Here is a 9,310-nt window from a genome sequence, read left to right on the forward strand (position 1 = left end):
TTTTTCGGGGTTCAGCATATATGAGGGGAATTTTTTATGAGGCACCCTATGTGGATCATCCAGATTTATTTTGATGTCCAGAGGAAATAACTTATTCAGCACAATAACAAAGATTTATTACAGTCTTTGCCAAGTGTTTTTGAGGACCAAACTAAGTGAAACAAGCAATTGATTATTTTTTTTATTATTATTTATTATTTTTTTTTCTAATGGCATGATACATCTGAAGGCTTTCCCAGTACTTGCATTGACTAATGAGAGAAGCATCAGTTCATGCATAAAGAATAGCTTTATGTATTCAACAGCAGCTCACCCAAAGGCATGAATTTGAGAATTTCTTCTATTCAGACAAAGTAAATACAATATATTTGTATATATGGCTAGATATGGCCATATATGTATATATCCAAATATAGTTTAGAAGAGAGAATATTAGGCAAGAGAAACCTCTTTAGATTTTCAAAAGCAATTAAGAATCTTTAAAAGCTATTTTTACAGGCTTTAAAAATGAAGAAAATGCAATCCCAGTTTAGCATCTTGTTATTAACTGAGCACAATGTGCATGTCTCTGTGTTCAGTCCCTTTGTAACAGTAAGGGTGTAGGACAGGGAACAGAAATTAATTTATCATTTTTATTTAAAACTGCAGGAATTCCATAAATGAAAACATGATTTTGTTTTCTTATAGCTGCTAAGCTGTCACAGCTGATATATTCATGAGCACAGTGAACTACAGTTACTGCCATTCCCTAGTGCTCACTGTTTTCTTAACATTCACAGGACAAATTTTACAACCAAGGAAAGCATTAGACAATGGGGGTGTGAGCTGGGAATAGTTCTCTACTCCAAATGTTGTCTGTTTTTGCAATCTTACCACAGATTTTTTAATAATTTGTATTTTTCCTGAAAGGCACAACATTAACCACATGCTTGTGCTATCACACAAGTACACATTCATACAGCTACTTGAGATCTACAGTTTTCATTAATTAAGTAAGCCTTGTTGTAGTCTTCTGATCATCAGGTCTAGTCAGATTATCAGGGCTAGTAAGATAGAAGGGCTAACGTGAGAAACTATAAAGGTATTTAAAATTAATATTGTGCTTGGCCTGTCTCATAGTTACACAGAGATGTACTAACCGATGGATTCTTGTGAATAGCACCTTAAATACACTTCAAACTGCATATAATACAATCTAAACACACTACAAACTACTTTCTTTATTGAGAAAATATAAGGCACATATGAGCCTTATATTTTTAGATTACCATAGACATAAAAACCCCTAATGCAGGTTACTACTATTGTTCCAAGTAAGGTGACTTCAGCAGTTATCACACTGCATGAAGCAATGTGTTTTTTAAAGTCATTGATTTAAATCAGATTTTGAGAGGCTGGATTAGGAATCACACTTAGCAGCGTGACTCAGACCTCTTCCAAAACATGCTTAAGACTTGGTGTTTGTGCATATCTAGCAAAATTCACGGTTTATTCTGTTACTAGTTTAGTAGCTAAGTGTTGCTGAAGTGGTAAAGAAACAGAGCATAAGATCATCCTCACAAGGCCATGCAACTTATCAAACTCATTCAATTACATATGTGATGTAAGAAAAAAAAAAAAAATCATTTATCACCTATGTAAGTGAAACTTACTGTGATGTTATCTTCCACTCTGAGTATTAGGACGACCACAAACACTGTAAGCTGGGAAATGTCCATTTTTTTTTTTTTTAATGAGACCTACTCAAAACATAATGTAAATGACAGGGTTGTCAACTGTATTATTCTCAAACTGATGGAAAATACAATAAAGTCACATGAAATCAAGAGCCATTTTTAAACTTCACTATAACTCTTTTTTCCCCATTTAAATTTCAGTAGTTTTCTCCCTTTGGAAGAGACTGCATATATGCTATTCACAGTACCTTCTTTAAGTCTGTCTTATAATTTAGAAGATGAACTGAGACTACATACAAAATGCTTAAAGTGTCTCCTGTTCAGGACAAATATTTTTCATTTGCCAAAGACAAAGTTTCAAGAGACTAGTTTGACTCAATATTTGCGGGCTGAGTTGCAAAAGATTCTTGTTCCTCAAGTCTCCACCTTTGCCTGAGTGCATTCAGGCTTCGATCCTCCTTAGTCAGTTAATAAACCTTTCTCACAATTGCATTCTTCTCACTTTTGATTCTTCACATTTGAAAACATACATAGAAACCTGTCTATCAAAAAACTTTCTAATTTCTCTTAGTTAACTTCAAAAAGCCTTTGTTTCTTTAGATTGCAATGTTTTATTATCACCGCAGCAAAAAGTCCCACAGAAGGGCATAGCAACAGGCTGATATGTGAATGATCAGTCATCCACAGCTGGAAGGAACAGTAAAACCCAATTTCATCACCAATCTAATGAAATTGACCTCTCAAATCCACCTGATATATCTAAAAATATTAGGTATAGATTGAAATATAAGACTTCTTCCTCAAGACATGTCATAATCATTTGAATTAGGGTTGTTTACGGTTTAATAGAGAAAAGGAGGTGCAAAAGGACACCACGGTAACACTTCAAATGACACAAAAACCTGCTGGAATGAGGAAGGAAATAATCTTGTTCTCCATGTCCACAGTGGATAGGACAAGAAATGAGTGTTGATTAGAAAAATGAAACAGGATACAGTCAGGGGTGGTTGATTAAAAAATAAGTCAATGTTTTCAATGATAGAGATAATGAACTACTGTAACAGATTGCCTGGCGAAGTGTCAGTCATTGACTTTGGCAATTTCTAAGAAAAGGATAACCGTTCATAGCATTAAGAATAGAAAATCTATGAGGAATGATATAGCAAAGTGTTCTCAACCTGTACTAGGTGACCTCCTGAAGTTCCTTGCAATCCTATAACTCTATGACTGGCAACTTTCACTTATATAACATATATTACACTATCATGAAGATTGAATGGTTGTGGTAGGAGCACTTGTTTATTTTATTTTGCAGTAGTTATTGTTTGTTAACATTTATTTTACTCAACTTTCACAGCACTAAAGTACTTCTGTGTTCTGTGTTGCATTGTCATGTTACTGTTGGGACACTTTACTGACTTCATCGACTATTTTATCAAGCATCAAACAGAGTCATTACATACTCTCCATTCAGTTTTACAGTCAAGCAACCCAGGACCTTTGTTAAACCCCAGTGCCATTACAGCTGCTGAAGAACTACTTCAGCTCCTACACTGCATGAAATAGAAAGAAGTTGGAGCAAGAGTGGGTATTAGTCACAAAGCTTTGCTAATGTCTTTTTACATTTTCTCTTTTGACTATTATTTCGCTTGTTTCTGATGTCAGAACTGAGAAAGGAGATAATACAGTGCTACTCTGGCATCCTGGTGCTAACTAGAAATGTAATTGTGTTCTCTGGAGGTCATTTCTCCCCCTTACTGTATGCATAACTACATCTGTCCATTCAAGGTGATATAAAGAAAAATATTTTGAAAACCATGGTGCAGTTAGACAAATATGAACTGATAGCTATCACAGAAACATGGTAGGATGGATCACACAACTGGACACACTGGAATAGAGGGCTACAGGCTCTTCAAAAGAGATAGACAGAGAAGGGTGGGGGTGTTGCCCTCTACATTAGGAAAGGGATTGATTGCAAAGAGATGCCTCTGAAAGACAGCTATGGGCAGGTTGAGAGCTTGTGGGTGAAAGTTAAGGCCCACACCAATAAAAGACACCTTGTGGTCAAGGTCTACTACAAGCAACCTAATCTAGGGAAGCCTGTGGATGAGGCATTCTTGCTTCAACTACAAGAAGCATCATGCTCACAGGCTCTCATCCTGATGGGGGACTTCAACCACCCCGATATCTGCTGGAAAAGCTGCACAGCAGGCTGTAAGCAATCCAGGAGATTCTTAGAGTGCATTGAGGACAACTTCCTGGTCCTGGCATTAGAGAAAACAACCAGAGGAGAGGCATTACTGGATCTGGTCCTCACCAATGCAGATGAACTCAATAAAGAGGTTAAGAGCACAGTCCCGCCCACTATAAGCAAAGAACAAGTTCAGGACCATCTGATGAAACTGAGCAGGTACAAGTGTATGGGGACATGCATCCCATGGAACTGGCTGATGTAGTCACCAGGCCTATCTCCATCATATTTGAAAAGTCCTGGCAGTCAGGTGAAATCCTTGGTAACAGGAAAAAGGGAAACATCACTCCAATTTTTATAAAGGGTAGAAAGGAGGACCTGGGGAATTACAGACTGGTGAGTCTCACCTCTGTGCCTGGCAAGATCATGGAAAAAATCCTCCTGGAAGCAATGCCAAGGCACATGCAAAACAAGGAAGTGTTCTGAGACAGCCAGCATGGCTTCACCAAGGGCAAATTACGCCTGACCAGTCTGGTTGCCTTCTACAATGGAGTGACTCCATCAGCTGGAAAGGAAAACCAACTGATGTCATCCATTTAGATTTCTGTAAGGCCTTTGACACTGTTCCACATGACATCCTGATCTCCAAATTGGAGAAAGATAGATTTGATGGGTAGACCGTTCAGTGGATTGGCTTGAAGATCATAACCAGAGAGTCGTGGTCAATGGTTCTATGTCCAGGTGGAGCCTGGTGGTAAGTGGTGTCCTTCAGGAGTCTGTCCTGGGACAAGTATCATTTAATATCTTTATCAATGACAGATTTTGGGATTGAGTGCACCCCCAGCAAATTTGTAGGTGACACCAAGCTGAGTGGTGCAGTCTATACAACAGAAGGAAGGTATGCCATCCAAAGGGACCTGGATAGGCTGGAGAAGTGGGCCCATGTGAACCTAAAGAGGTTCAACAAATCTAAGTGCAAGATGTCAGGGCACCTGATTGCACCTGGGTTGGGGCAATCCCAGACATGAGTACAGACTGGGAGAAGAACTCATTGAGAAAGGCCCTGCAGAGGTCTTGGGGGTTCTGGTGGAAAAAAAGCTCAACATGAGCCAGCAATGTGAGCCTGCAGTCCAGAAGGCTAACTGCATCCTGGGCTGCTTCAAAAGAGGAGTGGCCAGCAGGACGAGGGTGTCATCCCTGCCCATGGTAGGGGGGTTGAAATAAGATGATATTTAAGGTGCCTTCCTACTAGAGCCATTCTATGATTTTAATGAAATTATTATTGTTGAAGACATTGATAACTGTTCAGATTTTGTGGATTGAGAAAGACAGTCATTTCAAGCAATGTATTCATTTGTCTGCTAAAGCTAGTTATTAGCACATCTCAGCACATACCTTTTCCACATTTATGGCCATATGGTACCCCTACCTCCACTCTGAGCACATCAAATGTCGTATTTATGTTACCTCAAGTACTGACATAATGCTTTGTATCTTATGAAATCTGTAAGATTCTTGGCTGAATATAAGCAGGTGTTTTCAACACTATCATTAGAGAGAACATCGGGATTCAGCCAGAACTTCTCTCCTAGCAAAATTATTGTAGCTGTTGCACTGTCAGAAGGTGAAAGTGCTGAAGCACCTTTCCCCAGCTGTGCTGCTGTTAGTGAGACTACAGCAGTAACTTAACATTAGATTTTCGTTACCTGGAGTTTGGGTTTTGAACACTCTATTCATGAGTCCACCTAGTGGATACTATGAGAAATATTTCTGCATACAGATGTGTATACATGTTATATATATACATATAATGTACATATGTATTTCTATGTGTTTTTTTTTCTCCTGTTCTAGTCATAACACTTTCTAAAGCAATTAAAAATATGACAGCATTTGACATTTATTTGAATAACTTCCTAAAGTTTAAAATCAACTGAAAATACTGCAATGCTTGTATATTTGTCTTGCTTAGAAGGCACAATCCCTAGCACGTGGCTACAGAAGCAAAATAAAAACGCCTTGCTTCCATGGGCAGGGAAATTTTTTGGAGATGATGCAAGCTTCAGGAAAGAGTCACTTGCCTTTGTGAATGATACTGAATTCCACCAAAGGTCTGACAGAGGCTGGAATTCTTCAAAGCCTTGTGCAATCTTCCACATGATACTCTTGAAGCCTCCCTTACTGTTCAGGACTTGTCATATTCAAAGATTCAACTGGTCTCTAGCACTCGTATCTATAGTCTATATGCAGATATGCAAATTTACAGGTAGTGCAAATTTGTCAGATTCTGCCTCTGACTTAGCCATCGAGCAAGCCCTCTGCTTCTGTCTCAATCTTCAGATTTAGTCTTTTCATACTTAGGGCCATTTCATACTTAGGTTTTATTACTTTTTCATTTATATAATGTTGAGTGGTAAGCGTGTTGGAGGATAATTACAGGGGGAGAAGAATTCAGGGCTGTGTGGAATCCACTTTCCACATAATGTTCACAAGACCTGGACCTCCCACAGATTTGCTGGTGTACATGAATAGGGTGGCTTTTTGAATATTCTGTTTTTCAAAATCTATGATCAGCTGAGACCTTCAGAACTTTTCATATAATTTAGCAAGGGGTACACCAGCCCTCTTTTTTTCCCCATCAAATTACTATAGCAAGAACTAATCTTGCAAAGCATTGCAACTTCTTGCAAATAATCTTGATAACTCCAGTTTCTGAACTAGATAATAATTTGGCAGTTAATACAATATGATGCTGCCAGTTCATAAAAAACATTTCACTGAAACATTGGCAACTTGTATCATTTTAATGTAAACAACTTTAAGCTTTCCAAAATGTAAAAAAACAAACAAACAAAAATATAAAATGAAACCAAACAAAACCAAAACAGCAAAATGACTAGTTTATACGCTAGTTGACATTTGCAGAGAACTTCAAGTTTTATGCATTTCTTTGAGAAAAAAAATATCTATTTTTTTTATTATTATTTTTTACATTCAGTAATTTCTCTGCAAATCAGTTTTTATCCTCTTCATTTTTTCTTATTTTTTTCATATTTTTTTTTTCAGGCTATTCTTTTTCCAGTGCTTTTCATGCCCCATGTGCTCTTGTTACTAGAAACAGAAGTCTACTTACACTAGATGTAAAATAGCTATTACTAATTCACAGTTCAGGAAAGTGAGTTAATGGGTAGGTGGGTGAGATCCCACATTACTGTAGCACTTTTCCATTTCTGCTTTCTCAAGCTCTCCATTTACACATTAGTGCTGAGTTCATTTCAAATCCTACCAGAATTGACTGTTTAAAAAACTAAGTTAAATTCCTACCCAAAGTACTTAATTGACCCAGTTAATCATACTTAATATATATATACTATCCTGATATGTATGCAGTTGTCATCACTGGTCTTAAACATAAGCCCATTGCTAATTTGTTTATGTGGAATATTTTAAATTAGCGTAGATGATGGTTGCATTACAATTTACAGTAGCTGGTGAAAGAACTTTGTTCTAGAGGCGGGGTTTTATATATATATATTTATTTGGTTTTGTTATGTAAGAAATAGAGCAGAAGAACGTTGTATGTCAAAGTTTAACTGTTTATTATTCTCTAACTTAAATTTAAACCTTGAACTTTTGAAATTGCATTGAGACTTTATCCCATATTGTCTTTTGGTGTGTGATTTCTGCTTAAATTTCTAAAGATTCCAAAATAGGAAATTTGTAATTTTTCCTCAATTTTCCTTATGCACACTTTGTTTTCACTGAGGTTTGAAAACATTTTGTGAGGAATTGTTTCAGGATTCCTTCACTATTAACACTACAGTTATGAATTCTGGAGCAAAGCTATACAAAGACAGAAGCAAATGAAAAAATGGAGCAAAGGCAGGTGGAGGAAAATTGGCCTTAGTTCAGATGCTTTAAGTGGTTCCTTTATTTCATTCTTCTCATCTTTAGAGCACCTTCTAAACAATGCTTGCTGACATCTATTGTCCAGTGGCTGACTTCAGTTCTTCTAATGTATATACCTCCTTTAGCAATAATGCCTAGGAGCTATAAATCACTGAAAAACTACAATATCAGGTTTGGGTCCTTCTTTGTGTATGGAAAAAGGTATTGCAACTAACAGTACCAATCTTCTGGTCTTGTGGGACTGATCTTAGTGATGAAAAAAGGTTTTGCAGCATCAGAGCTACAAACTGTACATTTTCAGGGCAATACCATGATGGAATCCCTTGGGAAAATAATATGAACTTGTAGATGGAAAAAAGGACTAAGAATAATATGAACTAACAGGAGGTGAGAATTTATTGTGAAAGTATTTAACAGCCACTGCTTATAAAAATGATTAATTATTTTAACATTGAAAATATCAAGCACAATGAATGAAGGAAGCCAGAATTTAGGTCATCCAAGGTCTGCATTGCAACTGGATTTAATTTTTTTTGTCTCTAAAAAACAATGAAGAACTTTAGTCCAAATTCACTAATCCTGGAAAACTTTCACTATTTCACTGGTGAAAAATCTAGCATCCATTTTCTCACTGCACCTAAGGCAACCATGAATATTTCATGGTTACTTTTGAATATATGTATATTTATTCAGGGATGATATCTACAGGAGAAAAGACAAAGAACAACATGTAGAAGGTAATATGATCATGTCTCCTTCACAAGAGGGCTGCTAGTGTTACAGATGCTTAGGAACAAGAAATTAAATACATAAAATAGCAAAGCAGAGCCAAAGCATGGCCTTTGCCAGTAAAATCACTATATTGATTTTTAATAAATAGGCTTATCATCTAGTATCAAAGATAACTTTTTTATTATTATTATTTTTTTCTGAAGACCTTTCATTACAATTTTCTCACACTCTCAAATGACTGGAGTTTACAGTTGCTTTTGGCAATTTCCAGCACAAGTAGTACATACTAAGATAAACACAAATGAAGAAGAAGCTTTTATTTGCATGTACTGCTCTTCAATGACTCCAGTGCAGATTCTTGAATACAGTTGACATTTTTATTTTGTTTTAAACACAAAAAGTAATCAATACAGCAAATCTACCTTTGACATACATACTACATTTTTAAAAGCTATAAACTTTAAACTTTCTTCAAACAAAGGGATTGTTGTTGCTGTTGTTGTTATTGTTGTTGTTGTTGTTTTAAAAAAAGGCAAGTAAAAAGGAATTGGCAGATTCTTTAAGCATAACAAACAGGCCTGGATTTTCTTTAATATTAGAAAATTTACCACACTGAGACTCTTGTACTTTAAACCTAAACTGTGTGGTAGAGTAAACCTAAAATGTGTGGTAGAGTAAAACAAATTAAAGTTTGATTGTATGCCCTCCCTATCAAGTGATTTGAAAGAACAATTTCAAATGAGGCCCCAAGGCCTCAAATAACAAATATAAATAAATAAATAAATAAATAAAAGGTTAT

The 9,310-nt window shown here is 36.4% G+C and overlaps 1 long non-coding RNA gene across 1 annotated transcript; it reads left to right on the forward strand.

Moving 5' to 3' along the window:
- The first annotated feature begins 3,647 nt into the window (after window positions 1–3,647).
- On the forward strand, window positions 3,648–8,688 carry LOC118164984. Its single transcript, XR_004749793.1, has 3 exons — window positions 3,648–3,918; window positions 6,137–6,139; window positions 8,673–8,688. It is a non-coding gene; the product is annotated as an uncharacterized LOC118164984 (long non-coding RNA).
- Window positions 8,689–9,310: the final 622 nt, after the last annotated feature.

This window comes from Oxyura jamaicensis, chromosome 3 (genome assembly GCF_011077185.1).
Source record: "Oxyura jamaicensis isolate SHBP4307 breed ruddy duck chromosome 3, BPBGC_Ojam_1.0, whole genome shotgun sequence".
Classification (NCBI taxonomy): Eukaryota; Metazoa; Chordata; class Aves; order Anseriformes; family Anatidae; genus Oxyura; species Oxyura jamaicensis.